The sequence below is a fragment of the Strix uralensis genome, chromosome Z (genome assembly GCF_047716275.1).
Source record: "Strix uralensis isolate ZFMK-TIS-50842 chromosome Z, bStrUra1, whole genome shotgun sequence".
NCBI lineage: Eukaryota > Metazoa > Chordata > Aves > Strigiformes > Strigidae > Strix > Strix uralensis.
The window spans coordinates 35,381,252-35,400,186 of NC_134012.1; the positions used below are offsets into that span (position 1 = coordinate 35,381,252).

At 39.8% G+C, this 18,935-nt stretch overlaps 1 protein-coding gene across 3 annotated transcripts in view; it reads left to right on the top strand.

Moving 5' to 3' along the window:
• Positions 1-4,478, top strand: part of CCDC171 (coiled-coil domain containing 171) — a 152,661-nt gene extending 148,183 nt beyond the window's left edge. For 2 of the 3 annotated variants that reach the window (XM_074857223.1, XM_074857222.1), the window contains one exon: positions 257-4,478. The gene's annotated coding sequence lies outside the window, so the exon portion shown is untranslated. The remainder of the gene's footprint in view (positions 1-256) is intronic. The other variant, XM_074857221.1, reaches the window with a different exon arrangement.
• Positions 4,479-18,935: the final 14,457 nt, after the last annotated feature.

Below are 18,935 nucleotides of genomic sequence, written 5' to 3' on the forward strand. Positions count from 1 at the left end.
TCCTGTCATTTCATGGCAGCCCTGCCATGGTTCACTGAGCCCCCTCTTTTCTCTTGTCAGCTCAACTGAAGACAAGCATTTAGTTGCAAACTTTAAGCAGGTTGTGCAAAACAGAAATGATGTGACTGCTTCTCTTCCTGCACAATAATGTCACTGCTGGTCAATGTGAGAAGGTCAGGTTGCTCCTTGTAAAGCTACATGATACCACTTGCCTATTCGAACAAGTTAAGTTAACTGCTGAATCTGGTCCCTGCAGGCGCTGAAAACTCACCCTTTTATCAAGTCTGCATTTCATAAGAAAGAAGAACAATTGTGCAGGGAAGATTTCTGATGATATGTTTATGTACCTTATAAGGACAGTTCCCAAACCAGTGTTGCAGGTAATATATTTAGTTTAAGCAGAAAGACTTTAAAGTAATGGCTGTTCTGACCTTCAAATAGATTCCTTTTTTTTGTTGTTGTTGGTAGGACCCAAGAGTGACGCCCATCTTTGATGCTGACAGAATTTAAAGCAAGGCCATTGCCCTGCATTTTCTGCCTTGTAGCACACAAAAGTAAAATTGTATGTCAGGCCGAGATGTCGGGGAGCTGACAAGATGCCCCAGTGACATTTCAGCTGGAAAGAGCAAGTGTCTTGCAACCAAGTGGTCAAATATCAAATAATAGGTCAAGCAGGAAGGAGCTGAGTTCTAACCACAAAGAGGTTTCTGGTAACTTACTTGACAAGCTTTTGGGCGCTTTGTGGCTTGACAAAGTGATGTTCTGTTGGGTATCGCTAGACAGACTGTTCTTTATCGCCTTCAGAAGATCAGACATTGACATTGATTAAACTCTTTAACCCTTAAAGGTTAAATCCTAGCAGTTTCATTGTTCTGGATGAAGAACAAAAGAAAATTTGTAATATACCATTTGTTTTCATATTAATCACTGAACTCCCTAGTGATATTAACTTTTGATGTGCTATGTAGTTTTTGACAAAAAGATTGAATGCAAAATCTATATAATAGATTGTTTCTCATTATGGGCCAGTGATACATTAGAAAAATAATATTATGCATTATGGAATTTGTAATTTCTTCTAATATGTCAAATGTAGGATTTGATTTTAAAGCCTCCCGATTACTACTGAAATTCCATTTTGAATGGAGAACATTATTTGCATAGATAATGCACCACTTACAGTGACAAAAGTCTTCCAAATCTGTTGTTTTCAGGTACCAGAAAAGCTAAAATAAATCTCAAATTTACAACAGAAGAACTCTAATCAAAGATAGCTTCAAGTTTTCAGGTATTCTCCTATTGTGCAAGTCCGTGGCTCACAGCCATGATGTGCATGTGTGTATGTATAATACAGAGCCATGCAAAACCAAGTAATAAATCCTGCAGAACTCTCACATGTAAGAGTTGGTTGACAGAGGAAGAACATTCCTCTTATGATGATGTATTTAGTCTTGAATACTGAACAAAGAAGTTTCATTTTCCTCCAAAAGTCTTGGCTCTCCTCTTTCCTGACAGTAATTGTTCCTGGTAAAGGAACTGCAAGTACTGTATTCTGCTCTCAGATATAATGTCAAAGATCTGTTATGTTTGTATGAAGAATGAAAGAATGTATTTTACTGAGCATTTTTCTCTCTCCTATGTATAAAAGCATATATGTGCTTTACTTTTAAAAATATATTCTCATGGTACTCTATAGTTTGAGTGCCTATTCTTTGCTATATGACCTCAAACTACTGAAGAAAATTTGCACCATATTTGTCCCTTTCTCATCATTGCCAGTACATGTGGTATTGTGCATGTAGAGACGGAAGGACTTCTTTCTGAAATCTGTTTTTCTTTCTGAAATCCGTGTCTTATCAAGACTAGGACTGATCTCCACCAGTTACTGCTCCAAGCATAAGTTAATGTGATTTCACAGGGCCCATAACAATGTCAAACTGAGTATAGTTAATAGGAATAATCTAGTGAGCTATTATTTCTTGCAAGAACTAGCTTGTATATTTTCATTGAAAGGAGAACATCTACCTCATTTACTCTCATTAAATACTGACCAACTGTGCGTTGCAGACTATTTATTTTTAAACCCATCCACTTTGAGGAGACTTTGAAATATCTTTTGTTTGGATGTCAGATTTGTAAAGGAAAGTTCCTCTTTGTCATACTGTGAAGAAGTTGTTGAGTAGTAGACTGGATCATTATTAGTCAAATACTCCTGTACTGCTTTTCCAGGCATCTGATAAATTGAAGTTTGTGATAAATTTAAAATGAATAGAAGAAATCCAGCTGGCAGTAACCCCTGTTAGTAATTTACAAATGGTCCCACCAAAGCATTTCTTTCCCTTTTGGGGGACACGAAAAATCATGCTTGTGTAGAATGTGCAACACAGTTCAGTAACAGTAGCTGCCAAAAGAGCATCCTGACTGTTTTATACCATTTGCTCTCTCTGGCTTGCTTTGACAATTGCAGACCTTGAGACCTTGGATTTCACTTGCAGAGCTTTTTGTAGTTTGACCCTGGGATTTCAGGAGGACTGCTTCCACTTGGATAATCTCAGTTCCACTATCAGCACCACTCCATGAGAACAACCAAACAGTTTCCTTAGAGGAAAACCCATTTTTGGTAGGGCTAGAATATTCTCCACATTTTTAGAATGTGGCACAACAAATAATTGGTCACAGATCTACCTTCTGATGAGCTTCAAAATTAATATTAATTTATTTTCCCACCAAGCAACACGTCTGAAAATAGACTGTGAAATATATGGTTTCTTCCCTGCAATAGGAAGTTTTACAGGTGTTAGTACAAGTTGTGTGTGTGCCTGTGTGCACCCATGTGTGTATACTTCTCAGCAAAGAATTTGATTATTGAACTGACTTTATTATCACTCCACATAATGTAAGTAATTCCTACTACACCAGTAGTAGAGAATGGTTTTTCAACTCTTCCTGTCTCCCACACATACTTGCAAGTTCAGCACAAGCTTTACTGCCAGTAAAGTTTGATATGCAATTATGGGAGTCTCCTCCATTGCTGGAAAAGACCTTGGATGCCTTTACCAAGTTAATCAAGGGCAGCTGAGTTTGGAAGGTACCTCTGGAGATCAGTCCAGTACCCATGCTCAGAACACAGTCAGCTACACAGGTTGCTGAGCATCATGTCCAGTTGGGTTTGAATATCTGCAAGGATGAAGTCTCTCGTGACAACCTGTTCTGGTGTTCAATCACCCTCAAAGTAAAGGTGTTTTTTTCTTATATTTCATGTGTTTCAGTTTATGCCCATTGCCTCTTGTCCTGTCATTAGGCACCATAGATAATAGTGCAGTTCCATCTTCTTTACTTCACACGTATTTATACACATTGATAAGATCTCCCTAAGCCTGCCCTTCTACAGGCTAAAAAAATCATAGTTCTCTCAGTCTCTCCTCATGTGACAGATGCTTCAGTCATTTTATCAGTCATCTTTGAGGCCCTTCACTGGACTCACTCCAGTATGTCCGTCTCCCTCTTGTACTAGGGAGCTCAGGACTTGAGCCATTACTCCACATATGGTGTCACTAGTGCTGAACAGAGCGGGGAGGATCACCTCCCTTGTCCTGCTGGCAGCTCTCCTCCTGGTACAGCACAAGGAGGCTGTTGGCCTGCTTTGTCACAAGGGCACATTGCTGTCTCATGGAGCCTGTGAGGACCTCCAGGTACTTTTCTGCCAAGCTGCTCCCCAGCCAATTGGTTCTCAATCAGTCTTGGGGCCCCCACTGTGTCCTGGTTATTCAAGCCCAGGTAGAGGGCTTTCTTAATTTTTTTTTAACTTTGTGAAGTTCCTGTCAGCCCATTTCTCTGGCCTGTCAAAATCCCTCTGGATGGCAGCAAACCCTTCTGGCCTATCAACCACTTCCTGCTTTGTATCATCAGCAAATTGGGGAGTGTGCAGTAGGTCCCATTGTCCAGGTCATTAATTAAGTTATTGAACAGTTTTGGCCCCAGTATTGACTCCTGAGCTCCACCACTAGTGACTGGCCTCCAGGTGGACTTTGTGCCACTGATCACACAACCGTTTGAGCCCACCAGTTCAGACAGTTTTGAAACTGACTTACTGTCCATATATCTAGTCCATATTTCCTTACTCAACAGTGGACCATTTTGCTGTGTAAAGGACTCTCAAAATTCCCAAACACTGCTAAAGCCCTGGATTAAGTGAAATGCAATATTTTGTGTAACCTGTTTGTCTGTTAGGCCAGTTGGATCATTTGGTCACTTACAACAGCATCTGATCATACTGCTGTCATCCTGTACTTGAAAGGTTTTCAAAGGCTTTAAATTTTATATAAATCTGCATGTTCAGTGGTATAACCTAGCTGCTAAAAATTATTTAAACTGTCTTTTGAAATACAAAATTGCTTTAGTAACATTTTTCTCCTGATGTTTTTTGTTGTTGTTTGATTATTCTTCAGTGAATAAAAACCAAGAAGCCCTTGACAGTATCACAGTTTGGAACAAATCTTTATGTGAAGAGCACATTTCTTCCATTGCTGGTGATGAACACCAAGCTTACTCAGCATTTTGCTCTCCATCCTTTTGTTGATTGGCCTTGAACTCTAAACTCACAAAATGAATCTTTTAGGACATACTTTCCTATCTTTTTAACTTTCATCTTGCTCAGTATGAAATTACTAGATTTTGCCTAACTTGGCTTCAAGTTGGTCTTCAGAGCTGATCCTTTTTGAAAATCACGTCATGCTCTCTGTATGGCCCAAAAACGTACCTCAGCATTTATTTGGAAAGTATTTAAATGTCGTCTTTCCTCTTTGCTGAATATTCTCCTAAACCAGTTGATTCTTTACATATATTAAAACTAAATTATTTAACCCCTTTATGTACAATGTTTTGGCATTAAAACTGGTATAATTACATTCTCTGATAGGTTCTCTACCTCTACAATGGCTGCGATTTTACAGATGTAGACCTGGCTTTCAATTAGGTCTCTGCAAATGACCTTCAATATCAACAGAAGACAGAAGGTGACATGCTCTTTGTCATGCTAACATGGATCTGATCACTGTTGTGGGGAGCATCATGTAGGGATTTTGTGGAGTTTATATAATTTTATGTATTGTAGTTTGATGCTAATGTTAAAAAAAAAAAAAAGGTTCTTACTTTATGAACCAGTCATTTGGCAATGCACACAAAACTGAATCTTTGTCTGCTGTTTCTGGTGTCCAGTGACTGATGAATAAAATTGAACAAGGACAAAGAAAAATATGGGGAAGTGTCTGAAAACTAAATTGTTTCCAATGAATGCTCAGCAGGAGGTAGGGAGATCCACTGAATAATTTTTCTTCAGTTCTTTGTTTACCACTTCTGCTTTGCCATACTTCCTGTCTCTTTATAAGCTAATAGTACTACTAATCATTACTGATATTAGATTGCCTTCTCATGGCTCTACGGTGCCTGATTAAAGCTTCAGAAGTTGTTGGGATTTTTTTTTTACTAATTCAATGAAAGTAATTAATTAAAAAATGAAGAACATTGAATTTACTTTAAGCACAAGCATTGTGAGCATTACTGTGTAAGTATCCTTTCTTTTTCATGGTAAACAGATTTTTTTAGTCTTGCACTGCATAATGGTAACAGGGATATTGTTCAAAATTAAAACAACAATGCTAATTATATTTAATATATAAACATATTTCTATTCCTTTTTGCATGATACACAGCTAACCTGTATAGGAGCCCCACTAGCTTGACTCGTAGATGCTTGAATGGTTTAGATCACAGGAGTGGTGTGGTCCTAAAAGTCCTGTCAACAAGCATCATAGACTGTGTACTTGTGAACAGTAGTCTGTACACCTTTTACGCTTTACAGGGAACGTGATGTTAGGTGTAAGAATCTGGCACAGGTGCATAGCAGTGCCAGTCTGAATGGTGGGAACTTTTGTATGAATCGGACAAGAGTTTCAGTAACTTTCAGTATATGCTGTGTTTATTTGCCAGCCCATCATGACTTGATGCATAAAGTCTTTCTAATGTGTGGGGTTCTGCTGACACACAGGGTGAGAGACCAAAAACTGTGACATTTGGATGGCGTTTGTGATTTTTACAGAATAAAAAATGTTTAAAAATAATTTCCAAATCCTCAGTTTACAAAGTAGTTATCAAAAAAGCAGGGGAAATAGGAATTAAATATGAAATTCTTTCCTACCTCTATGCCATGTGAAGGTTAATAAAATTTGTTCCCATAAACAATAGCATGGGAGAAATCTTAGTTGCAGTGTGTTTGCAGCAGACGATAAATCCTGGTTTCAGGCTTCATTCTCAATTGACTTACTGATACAAGTTTATGTCAGATATTTGGGGTGGGAAGCTGTATATATTAAAGCACTGACCTTAACGAGAGTCATGCAGCTAAAATCTTGCACAGTTCTTTTAAAATGTCAGGGGTTAATGTTATTTAAATGCAGTATTTGGTGGTTTAATTGAGTCATGCTTCGTTGTCTTTTACTGCACATTAATGCCATTGAAACACTGATTGTTGACAGAAAGTTCTCTTCAGCAAAGTATACACTGACATATCATGCTGCTATAGAAAAATAGTGTGCAAGACAGAGCAGTCGTACTCCGCTGGAATAGGAATCCTATACTGTCTAAATGGTGGCAACATTCATTATACACTGACAGGAAATGTGAACTAGTTGTTTTTTTTTTTCTCTTATATGTTTTCAGACTGCCTCTTGAGAGGACTGATAAGACAGAATTGTTGTGTCTTTAGATAAATAAACTAATATCAAGATTTTTCTGTTGGGTGTGTCACATGAGTTTAGTGACTGTACCCTGAAAAGTGTGAAGCCATCTCCAGAGAGCAAATCTGTTATAGAAGCACCTGATAGCTTTTGTAAGCTTGCCTTAAGACACACCAATGGCTTTTCATCTTGTCTTTGTCTAAGTTTGGAAAAAATAATGTTCTTTCTCTGAATACTTCTGTGTTAAGTCTCCATGCCAGTCTAAAACCCTCAAGAGGAAATAGGTGCAGGCTTGGCAAGTGAGATATAGAAAATACTGTAAATTGTGGACTCAAACAGAGATAAGCTTTTGAAGAGGAATATGGGAAGCAATAAACACTGGTGAGCTTAGAAGAGCTTGTGTGCACAGTGGGTGGGGTATATTTCATATTGTGCTTTTGCACAGTAGAATAACTATTCCTAAAGAACTGCCCTCATAAAGACAACTGTTATATACTTCCTTATTTTGGCTGAAGTAGTCTGCATGCTCTTTGTCTAGTCCCATAGGGCTTTGTTAGGCTTTTGGGCTCTGTGCTTTCCAGGATTTTTCTCATGACTTCAGGACATGTTCTGGAAGTCATTAGAATTCTGTGTCTTGGAAATTAATTCGCAAATGCTCATGAGTTACAACTTTTTTTTATTTTTTACACACTGGTGTCTTTTTTCAAGTTGATGTCAGCCAACCTGGTTGAAGCCTGCAACTGCAAATGGACCTAGCTTATGTGAAACATTTGATGCATTGTGTGAACTTCCTGGTTCTTATACTATCTTATTAGGTGACATTGGGACAATCACACTTGGGCTCCTAAGGGAATAAGTACACTTACTTATGAATCTTATATGAATGGTGAACCACTATGAGTTTCTGTAGAAAGTCATAACAGTCAGAGCTTCTTAGAAGAGGCAGCCTGTTTAAGTACCTGCCATTATGGGTTTAAGTAAATGTACTTAGCTTTCTCCTACTGTCTAAGACATCATGGAAGTCTTTGGGACCAGATACTTGACAGTAGGGATTACTGGTGAAGTCTGCAGATCTATGTCTTCTTCCAAGATCTACACTGAGTCTCTTGATACTACGGAGAGCAGTATAGTTCAGTAGACAGGGCCTAAAGACCTCCTGCAGGAACTTAATTCTCATGTCTGCCACTGGCTCAAGGGCAAAAAATACATCCTTCCAGCTTGCGGAAGCTCACAACTGTTCTGCAAAGAGCACTGAGCAATACAAAGGGGTGAAGCCATAAGGAGACTTGCAGGAACCTGCTGTAGCTCAGAGTGTAATTGTCCATGTGATGTGTTTGTATATGAACATTTGAGTTGGGTGTTGGCTTTCTGAACATGTTTATGCTTTATTTTATTTAATGTATTCTTTAGCACTCTGTGTTGTGTGTGCTGTTCCATATATTGTGCACGTTACACTGAACTATTTTACCCAGAAACACTTAGAGCAATCAGGTAGAACCAACTGTTGCTTGGTGAACTGTTGGTGAACTCTGTTAAGGCAGAGTGTGTTAAATTATTAGCAAGAAAGATGAAACTTGATGATTACCAGTAAACTGAAAAGAATTTGTTTGACACTGTAAATAAATCCCTTTTCAAAGGGGTGAGCCAATTATCACCATCTTAGGCAAACTGCAACGCAGTGCTAGTCATTTGGTGAAAAAGCTCCAAGAAGAAAGTCATGTAAAACTGACCAACTAGAAAAACTGTGCTAATATTTTCCTAATGGACATCATAATTTAGGAAAATAATATATAAAAGGGCAGAATAGATAGTAACAGCTTTAATTGTAAAGGACCAGAAAGAAAAGAAGACCTGAGAATCTCTGGATATCTTCAGAGGACATCAGGTAACTTGTAGTCCTGTTCAGTGACAAAAGGCTCTTTATTTCTAAAGAAGGGGTTTGCATGATTTTAGCAATAAATTAGGATTTGGGCATCAAATGCTGGCTGTGGCTCTCTATGAGAAAAAGAGCAAAACCCTCTTCATCTTTCAAGTCAACTATTACTTTAAAAAAACCCCAAAGAAACAAATGAAAATTCCCAGCTTACCATTCAAGATGGAATCCTTTTGTCCAGGAGACTGATTGTAAATTCTTGTAAGAAAGAATTTCTACCCATTTTTTCTCTAGTACTTTTAAAAAATGTTTTCCTTCTCAGATGAAAAATGTTATCTATCTGCAAAGTCTGTTTGTCATCTCTACTGTATTAATGACCTGCAGTCTGTGAAGGTATCTTAATTTACTGAAAATACAAATTTGCTCCATGTGAAACACCTTTACAACTTTAACTACATCAAAAGTCTTCATTAGATATTTATGGAATGCTTGTTTGTGTTGGACTTTTGTACCTATATTATTGGCTGATCACTGCACAGGGAAAGATAAGGGAAATCAATAAGTGTTACTACTGGGGTAGTGAATTTGCTAGAATTTCAAACAAATTGCTTAAAACCTAACAAAGAACACCCTGACTGAACTGACTCTGGAGTAATAGTAAATTTAAAAGGAAGTGATATATAGGACCTTTTTTGAACAGCTCAGACTTGTTTTCCTGTACACTAAACTTAGAAGCTGCTGTTCTTCTACATAAATAAAATTAAATACCTTTGTTAGTGGACCTAGTGTCCATTTTCTTTTCGGGAGAAATTTGCCTACAGTCGTTCCCTGTGGTCACAGGTTCTGACCAGACTACAAAAGGATGAAGATTCACAAGCCATATAATGCAAAGGAAAAGTAGGTTTCTTCCCCTATCAGAAGCAACTAGTTTTACAGTGGGCTGACCAGAACTGTATGATTCTTCCTATTTCAGCAAAAATGTTTCTGTCTCACGTACACACACAGCTTGACTTCCTGAAGGATACAGATTAAACGGTTGGGGTTATTTGAAAAGTGTCTGAAGTCCTCTTCTTAGCCATAAAGAATTGCACTATAAAGATTTATAATTTGAAAGGGAGGAGTTTCCTCTTTTTTGGTGCTGCACAAAAAGACTTGGTTTCTTTTAATAACTAAAATGGTTTCTACCTCTGTCTGAGTCTACAAGAATCTCTTACAAAGTTCACAGAGTAGTTACAGTTCACGATGTGAGCTAGTCAAATACAAACTTATTTCTTTGAGCAACTGCTCCTCATCTTTCTTGTTAAACCAGTTGTCTAATTCACATCCAATTTAGAGGCTATAATTTTATAGGCAAGTCTGAGGATCTCAGAAAGATATAAAACTTAGGGACATGAAGATGAAATATGGAAGGTTACTTGGGTTGACTTCAGACTGGGATCTGGGCTGTAGTCCTGAGGAAAGTGTTGTAATAGAAATTTCTGCATGGCTTCCACAAGTTTTTTTTTTTCCAGTTCTTAGTTTCCTGTTATGTCTGCTCTGTTCCTCTTATTGTGTATGTATATGCATACTTATTTTCACAATCAAAATTTTGCCTTTTCCAAAATGAAGGAGTTCTCTGTGAGAATGAAGGAAGGAAGTAGATCCAGGTAGTGCAGTTTTGAGTGTTTCTAGAATGCCCCTGAATTAGAGCAGAGTTTAAACATTCTGTCAGAAATACAGGGTCGCTTAACTGGGTTGTAAACCTGATACCCCAGTTTTCTTGTTCTGACTACCAACATAATGTCAATTCTAAGTGATCTTTTAACACATTTTCTTTGCCCCAGTTACCTATATTGTGAGGGATTTATCTAAAAAGAGGTGTCCTGTCACCAAGGACAGCATTGTTTTATGATTATCATAGAAACATCATAGGATGGTTTGGGTTGGAAGGGACTGCAAAGATCATCTAGTTGCAACCCCCCTGCCATGGGCAGGGGCACCTTCCACTAGACCAGGTTGCTCAAAGCCCCGTCCAACCTGGCCTTGAATACTGCCAGGGAGGGGGCAGCCACAACTTCTCTGGGCAACTTGTTTCAGTGTCTCAGCACCCTCAGAGGAAATAACTTCTTCCTTACATCTAATCTAAATCTACTCTCTTTCAGTTTAAAGCCATTGTCTCTTGTCCTGTCACTACATGTCCTTGTATAAAGCCCCTCTCCAGCTTTCTTGTAGGCCCCCTTTAGGTACTGAAAGGCTGCTGTAAGGTTTCCCCAGAGCCTTCTCTTCTCCGGGCTGAACAAGCCCAACTCTCTCAGCCTGTCCTCATAGGAGAGGTGCTCCAGCCCCCTGATCATCTTGTCTGGACTCGCTCCAACAGATCCATGTCCTTCTTACGTTGGAGGCCCCAAAGCTGAACACAGTGCTCCAGGTGGGGTCTCATGAGAGTAGAGTAGAGAGGGAGAATCACCTCCCTTGACCTGCTGGTCATGATTCTCTTGATGCAGCCCAGGATACAGTTGGCTTTCTGGGCTGTGAGTGCACATTGCTGGCTCACAGTCAGTTTTCCATCCACTAATACCCCCAAGTCCTTCTCTGCAGGGCTGCTCTCAATCCACTCATCTCCCAGCCTGTATTTGTGCTTGGCATTACCCTGACCCATGTGCAGGACCTTGCACTTGGCCTTGTTGAACTTTGCATGGGCCCACCTCTCAAGCCTGTCAAGGCCCCTCTGGATGGCACATCCCTTCCCTCCAGCGTGTCAACCACACCGCAGAGCTTGGTGGTGTCAGCAAACTTGCTGAGGGTGCACTCAATCCCCCCTTATTACACAGACTCAGCTGCTTTTCTTAATCAAATTAAATCTTGTTAACTAAAAAGTTTCAAGATGGGAACTTAGAGAAGTCAAAGGTGATAGAGAAATTAAGGTCATTAAAATCATTCCATTCACTTGGCACATACCTTAAAAACATAGTGTGCAATACACAATAATGATGAGACACACTAATACACTGGCATACAGCTATCGGTCTAATAAAAGGTTGAAGGGGAAACTTTATCATGGTGAAACCTGAGGTTTGTGTCCACAGCAAATGAGAAGATGAGCATATCCTAAAATTCCATTGTTTGCTCTCTCCGTCTTTAGCTTACAGCGTTCAAGAATGTTTGGTTTGTTAAGGAGCACTCTCTGTTTTATCATGATTGCTTCATCTATTCCATGATGCCACCTCATGAGTGATGTGATCATTCTCATGGGTCACAGAACAAAGTCATCAAATTTAAAAATTGTTGCAGCAAATAACTGCAAGCAAGCCACTGGATTACAAATCACAGAATGATTGAGGTTGGAAGGGACCTCTGAAGATCATCTAGCCTGACCACCCTGCTCGGAGCAAGGTCAGCTAGAGCAGGTTTTCCAGGACTGTGTTCAGTTGGGTTTTAAATATCTCCAAGGATGGAGACTCCACAACCTTCCTGGGCAACCTGTGCCCGTGCTCAGTCACCCTCACAGTAAAAGAAAGTGCTTCCTGTTATTCAGAGGGAACCTGCTGTGTTTCACTTTGTGCCCATTGTCTTTTTTCTTGTCACTGGGCAACACAGAGAACAGTCTGACTCCCTCATCTTCATTCTTTCCTGTCGGATATTTATACACATGGATAAGATTCCCCTGAGTCTGCTTTTCTCCAGGCTGAACAGGCCCAGGCTCTCTCAGCCTCTCCTCATACAAAAGGTGCTCCAGTATCTTGATCATCTTTGTTGCCCTGCACAGACATTGTTCCAGTATTTCCATGTCTCTTTTGTACTGGGGAGCCCAGAACTGGACACAGTAATCCAGATGTGGCCTCACCAGTGCTGAGCAGAATGGGAGGATCACCTTCCTTAACCTGCTGACCACTGTCTGCCTAAGCAGCCCACGATCCTGTTGGTCTTTTATGCTGTGAAAAGGCTTTGCTGCCTCATGGTCAGCTTATTGCCCATCAGAATCCCCAAACCCTTTCTTTCAAAGCTGCTTTCCAGCTGGGTGGCCAGCATGTGCTGGTGCCTGGGGTTCTTCCTTCCCACTTAATAGGACTTTCCATTTCTCCTTGTTGAACATCTGGAGTTTCCTCTCTGCCCAGTTCTCTAGCTTGAATCCCTCTAAATGGCAGCAAAATGCTCTGTTGTATCTGTCCCCTTTCCCAGTTTTGTCATCTGTGAACCTGCTGAGGATTGCATCCTCCAAGCCATTAATGAAGATATTGAACAGCACTGGGCCTGATTGTTCAGCCACTTTTTAATCCACATCACTGTCTACTTATCTAACCTGTGCTTTGTCAGCTTGTCTATGATGATGTTACAGGACACAGTGTCAAAGACTTTGCTAAAGTCAAGGTAAACACTGTCCTCTGTTCTTCCTTCATCCATCAAGCTAGTCACCACATTGTAAAAGGTAATAAGGTTGGTCAAGTATGATCTTCTCTTTGTAAATCCATGCTGACTATTCCCAATCACCTTCTTATCATTCCTGTGTCTGGAAATGGTTTCCAGGAGCAGTTGTTTGTCAACTTCCTAGGGACTGAGATGAAGCTGAAAGGCCTGTACTTCTCCAAATCTTCCTTTTTGCCATTCTTGAAGACTGGAGTGATATTTGTTCAGTTCCAGTCTTCAGGAACCTCTCCTAGTCACCATGACCGTTTAAAGACAATTGAGAGTGGCCTCATAGTGACATCAGCATCTCCCTCAGCACTTTTGAGCTTATGTACAAATACTGTTTATGTGCTCCCTAACCTGGTCCTTTTTCACTGAGGGTGAGTCAGTCCCTTGCTCCGTATTTTCCCTCTGGTCTTAGGGGCCTGGTATTCCTGAAAGCGGTTTTGACTGGTAAAGACTGAAGCAAAGAAAGCATCAAGTGCCTTGTCCTACTCTGTGTCAGTTGTCACCAGTTTCCCAGCTCCATTCAGCAGTGGGCTCACATTTTCCTTTTGCTGTTCATGTACTTTTAGAATACTTCCTTGTTGTCCTTCACATTCCTTGCCAGATTCAACGCCAGGTGGGCCTTGGCTTTCCTAACCCCACCCCTGCACAACTGGACAGGAAAACTATACTCTTTCTGCGTCACCAGACCCTGTTCTCACCTCCTGTCTGGTTCCCTTTTATGTCTGAGTTCAATTGCATGAATAAAATGGAATTGAGAGGTCAGTGAGAGTTGTTCTCCCACGTCTACCTGTAACTGTTGATTTTGTTGATTAACAGAGAGGGAAACAAATATAAAGTCATATTAACTGCTACTATGTGCTACATGTAACCAGAGATCAGCAGAAATACAGCTGCTTGTTGGTAGGCTATGAACTGCCAGACCTTCAAATGCTTTCATTTTGATGGACTTAGTTGCCAACTGGAGCTCCTTGGGTTTAAAAGTTAGACTTGCTGTATTATTTCCCAAAATAAATGGCTTAATTGTATTTTTAGCAAGGAAGATTGCTATATTTTCCTCATCTGTATTTTAGGTTTTGCAGATAGATATAGCATTATATCTATAGTTGAAGTTTATTCTTATCTGGTTTTCCATATCAACCAAGAAATTCTAAGAATAGTAAGGAAATTGTATAAAAAAATTATCTTGTATTACTGGTTAATAGAACCTCTCTGCAGTTTTTAAAAAGAATACTTCAGAAACAAGTGGCAAATAAGAATGGATAATATAACACATGGATAAAAGTGGAATTTATAGAAACTGCTGATGTTCAGAAAATGAAAGGGCTGGTAATAGCAATTAATGATTGTGAAGTCTGCTACTTTGTTCTGTGAGATGTTAAAACCACATCTGAAAAGGGAAGAAGATTAAAATACATATTGATTGGCTGATGAGCAAAAGGTAAGGTTTAAAAGCAAAGAATTGACTAATATGCGTGGTATAATTAAACTCTTCTCGTCACTGTGAATAAACAAGGGCTGATAACCCATATCTGTAAATTCTTGAATTGATTCCAGATTGAGTGTACTTCAAAGGTCTATGCCATGTAAACCAGAAATCACCTTCAGAAGGGTCTTTTCCTGCAGCTTAGGGGAACTGCAAGACATGATGTTTTCTGCTGCACAATTTTCATTCTGAGTTTTCCTGCTAATTTAGTAGGCCACACATAGAAGATGGATTGATAAGGTAGGCCCTAAATGTACAAGTTTGCCAGAAATACCAAATACATCTTTCATGAGGACACCCAACACAGAAAAGGCAAGTGTGTCAATTTAATGAGCTGTTGATAACCAGATATGACCAGTTATAAAATATTTGGATTAAACCTGCAAACATGGAGACATCAGGGTCCTGTTGAGAAAGGACAGTAAGACTGGTGCACTGGAAGCAGGACTAATAAACCATACAGAGAGTAGGATACCTCCTGTGTAAAATCCTGACCCTATTGAAGTGAACAGGAATTTTGACCTATTATTCACCAAGACCTATATACAGCCAAGATGGATTACTTGCTTGCTAGGGTGCCTGATGCTTTAAGGAATGTTAGGCAACATGTGCATCTCAGTGTTTCTCCTGGCTTGGGTGTAGATCTTTTTACTAGGAGAAACAGTAACAATACTCAGCACTTCTTTTCTCTGAGACTTTGAAAGCCTTTTATAAAGTGCCTTTAGCTTCATTTTAAGACTGCTGCAACTACAGGCGAAAGAAGTTTTAAAGGACTTGTCAAAGCTAAAGCACTCCCTACTGTGAGATAAATAGAGCCAAATATTTTGCCTCCTTATCTTATATGGATCCTCATATGTGGTTATGAAGAGAATATATGGTTCTCTCCGATTTTGTTCTCTCATATTTTGATACTTAAAATACAAATTACAAATTAGAATAATTAAACCTGGGTTAGAAGAGTTCAGTAAAGAGAACAAAGTGACTGCCTCATGACTACTTGATGTCCTCAGCATGTATCCAGGTTACATTTATCTTTTTCCTCATTTTCCTTTCTATGTCTCTTTTATAAATATGTTTTAGTGACTTTAAAGACTATCCTGTCATGGAGTGTTGCACGACCAGAAAAGATCTGTAGCACAGATAGCAAAGAAATACAGCAGGAGAAAGCGTGTCACTCCTTGCCATCAGCTGAAAGCACAGAAGGATTTCTACAGTTTAGCAGAGTCCTTAAGTAAAAAGATTTAATTGAAACTCAACCTGTGTAAGTAAGGTTGACTCAGTTTTGTGTACTAGCTAGTTTGGGCAGGTTTTTTTTAATTTAAACTAAAATTAGGCATTCCAGAATGTCAGAAACTGAGCTGCAGCCTGGCCATCTCCACAGCACAGATCCAGAGAGGGCAGCAGGGCTGCAACCTCCCTCCGCTGCCCTTGTTAGTGCACCAATCCACCTTGTCCAGAGAGCTGCCAACCTGTCCACTGAGTGTTTCTGCAGCGGCCACTACAAGCATTGACTGGAATTTGTGATGGCCAAGCTCTTTGCCAAAATTATCCATTCTTCATCCAGTCACTTTTCCAGTCAAACCTTGATGCAATTTTGCACTCGGAGATCGTTGCAAAGTGTCTTAGCCAGCCAGTGATCTTCTCTGAAGTACTGGCTCTCCCATACAGGGTCATATTGCTCTAGTGTTGGTGAGGCCAAAATGGACTGGCACCATTGTGAGCTGCTAGTTGTTTCTTGCATTCCCATCACATATTCAGACAGCAGTGCTATGTCATCTACAATCTTTTTCACCTGCTTCTCTTCAGTCGTATCTGATGCCCTTATTAGAGTTTTCAATTGATTTCTTCTGCTGTGTCACCCAGTCAACACTGCACAGTGAAAGGTTTAAACGAGACAAAAGTGCTGCCCTGGCTACTCCCTGGGTTGTCTATAACACACTCAGGGTTCCTGGCTGTTTGTTTCCACATACAATGCAGTGCGGTTTCTGGCAAAGCCAATGATCGCTAGTAGCATCACTATGGAGATTTCTATTTCTCTTGTCCAAGCCTCTTGAAAAAGTGAGGAAGTTGATTATCACGCTGTTTTCAGTACTTACCACTGCTCCATATTATGTCAAAATGTATCAGACAGGGGAGCTTCATACTGATGGTGCTCAGGCATGTATTTCCAGAGGCATCAAATTAGCAAATTAGCAACCCTACCTCATGAGACAATTGAACAGGTTTACTATATTTTTGCTATTAACAACATGCGTTACCTGGTGCTTTTCATCTAGAGAGCCTACTAGCGCATTACAGCCAGTGGAATATTAAAATTTGTCATTCACAGAAGTAAGATAAGGGACAGAGCGATTAAGTGACTGGCCCCAAGTATTGGTCAAGAGTAAATTTTAACATAGACTTACAGGATCCAGGTTCTCAGCCCCCTTTCAGGACACCAACTTGCACTAGGGTTTTTGTGTTGCTATTTCATGTGCTTTCCACTCATTAAAAAAAAATGTAATACAATAATCTGTGGTTGAGACCTAAGAAAACCAAGGTCTAAGAAAATTCAGTATTTTCTACCTAGTCAGTTTCAATCAAAATTGAATTGTAGCTGGCCTTAGAAATTAATATTTCAACCAAGCAGCTAAATGAAAGGCGAAACCTAGCCCTAACAATCTGTTCATGAAAACAGTCCCTTTTTCTTCAGTGTTTCAGGGAATCAAGTTCTTGGTATAGCCTTGTTATAATTTGTAAAACATCTTAATTCTCCATTCTTTTTTTTTAATGTAATTGTATAAAGGAGGTAGCTAGGATCATTCCTGTCTTTCCTAGTGCATCAATTCAGTTAGTTTTTTGTGAAGAGCATCAGGAAGTATGGGTGGAAAACACATGTGTAATCTGACTTTCATGATAAACTGCCTGAAAATGATGACTGAATATATATTTTTTAAAGTGAGAATAGTGTATCTACTTGCCCTTTAAATTCACTTAAAAAATTGGCACCAGTTCTCCTTTTGATTTGGTTTCCTTATTCTGTCATATTAAGAAGTGGTCTGTGCTACTAGTATCTGTCAAGCTCCCCGCTTGTACTGGAAACATACTGCCACTTGTCCCACTGGAGATGTTCAAATTTTACTTTTGCTGAAGATACATACCTACAGTTCATCAGGCTAATGCAAGGAATAATTAGGAGTAATTAGAATGAAATCTAGCAAATTACTAAAACAAGACAGGGGTTGTTGTTTGCAAACATGCCGTACATCTAGTGACTCTCTGAAGATGAGACTCAAGGATCCAGGTCTATTTTTGCCTTTCAGTGTCAGGCCCTCAGTCTAGCATGTTCCCATCTTCTAAGGTTTGGAAGGTGCTTTTTCCTATCTGTTATGCCCACACAGGAACCAGTCACACTAGCAGGCAGACCTGAAGGGTGTTCAAAGTTTGTTGGTTTTGTGGCAGGATGCCAGGACTGACCACATGGAGTACAGGCTGAAGGAGACATACCAGAGGGAAACCTGGCACTAACCTGATACAAATGTCATCATTTAATGCAAGAATGAGATGGTGCTGTGGCAGACAGTATTTTACTGCAAGGAAAAAGCAACAGCAATGAGTTTCTAAAATTGCTTTGAGCCAACTCAGCATGTCTTTTTGACCTGTGACAGTTGGATTTCTGTAGCACTGAGCACAACCCAACTATCTGTTTGCGTATGCAAGATGCTGACACCCACAGTGCCTGGCAGGATTTTGCTAACAGGGTTTTTACACCCACTCCTCTTACAACAGAAAACACAGCAGAAGTTTTCAACTGTACAACTTTGTTTCTCTTTTTCCCTTCTGGTCATATACATCTAGGTCTCTCCTGCTGTAAAGCCTCTTGTGTCTTTCAACTATCATGTAAGAAGTAGCCTGTTTAGCTGGGCTAGTCATGCTTTCTACCTTGTCTGGGTTTTTCAGAAATACTCTGATTTAATATCTGTTCTTACATGGGCAGGGGAAGGAGTGCTGTAAAAACACTCAACGATAATTGTCAACTGAAAGAGGAGGTGAGAGATTGGAAAGTCACTAATCAGAAAAAAGAAAAAAAAAGTATAAATATATGAAACTGGATTTTCTTCCTCCATGTTAATTCCACAGTTTCTTCTCCCTTAGGGGTGCTCTGGCTAGGAGCCACACTTCTAGTAACAGGATATTTTCAGACACCCTGGATTGCATCAGGAAGTGGTAGACAAAAATGAACCAAAATATTGAGCTTTCACTCATGAATACCTTTGTTTCTCCAGAAATGCTTGAAAATGACCTTCTGCAATAGTTACCCTTTTCCATCCCAGGGGAGGTGGATGTAATTCCCAGCCTCCCCAGAAAGAGAGATCATTTTGCCGTGACAGGGCTGTTTGGAGTGCTGTCAGTCCCAGCCATCTTTGAGAAGCAGATCCCCAAAATGCCATTGTCACAGTGACCATTCAGATTG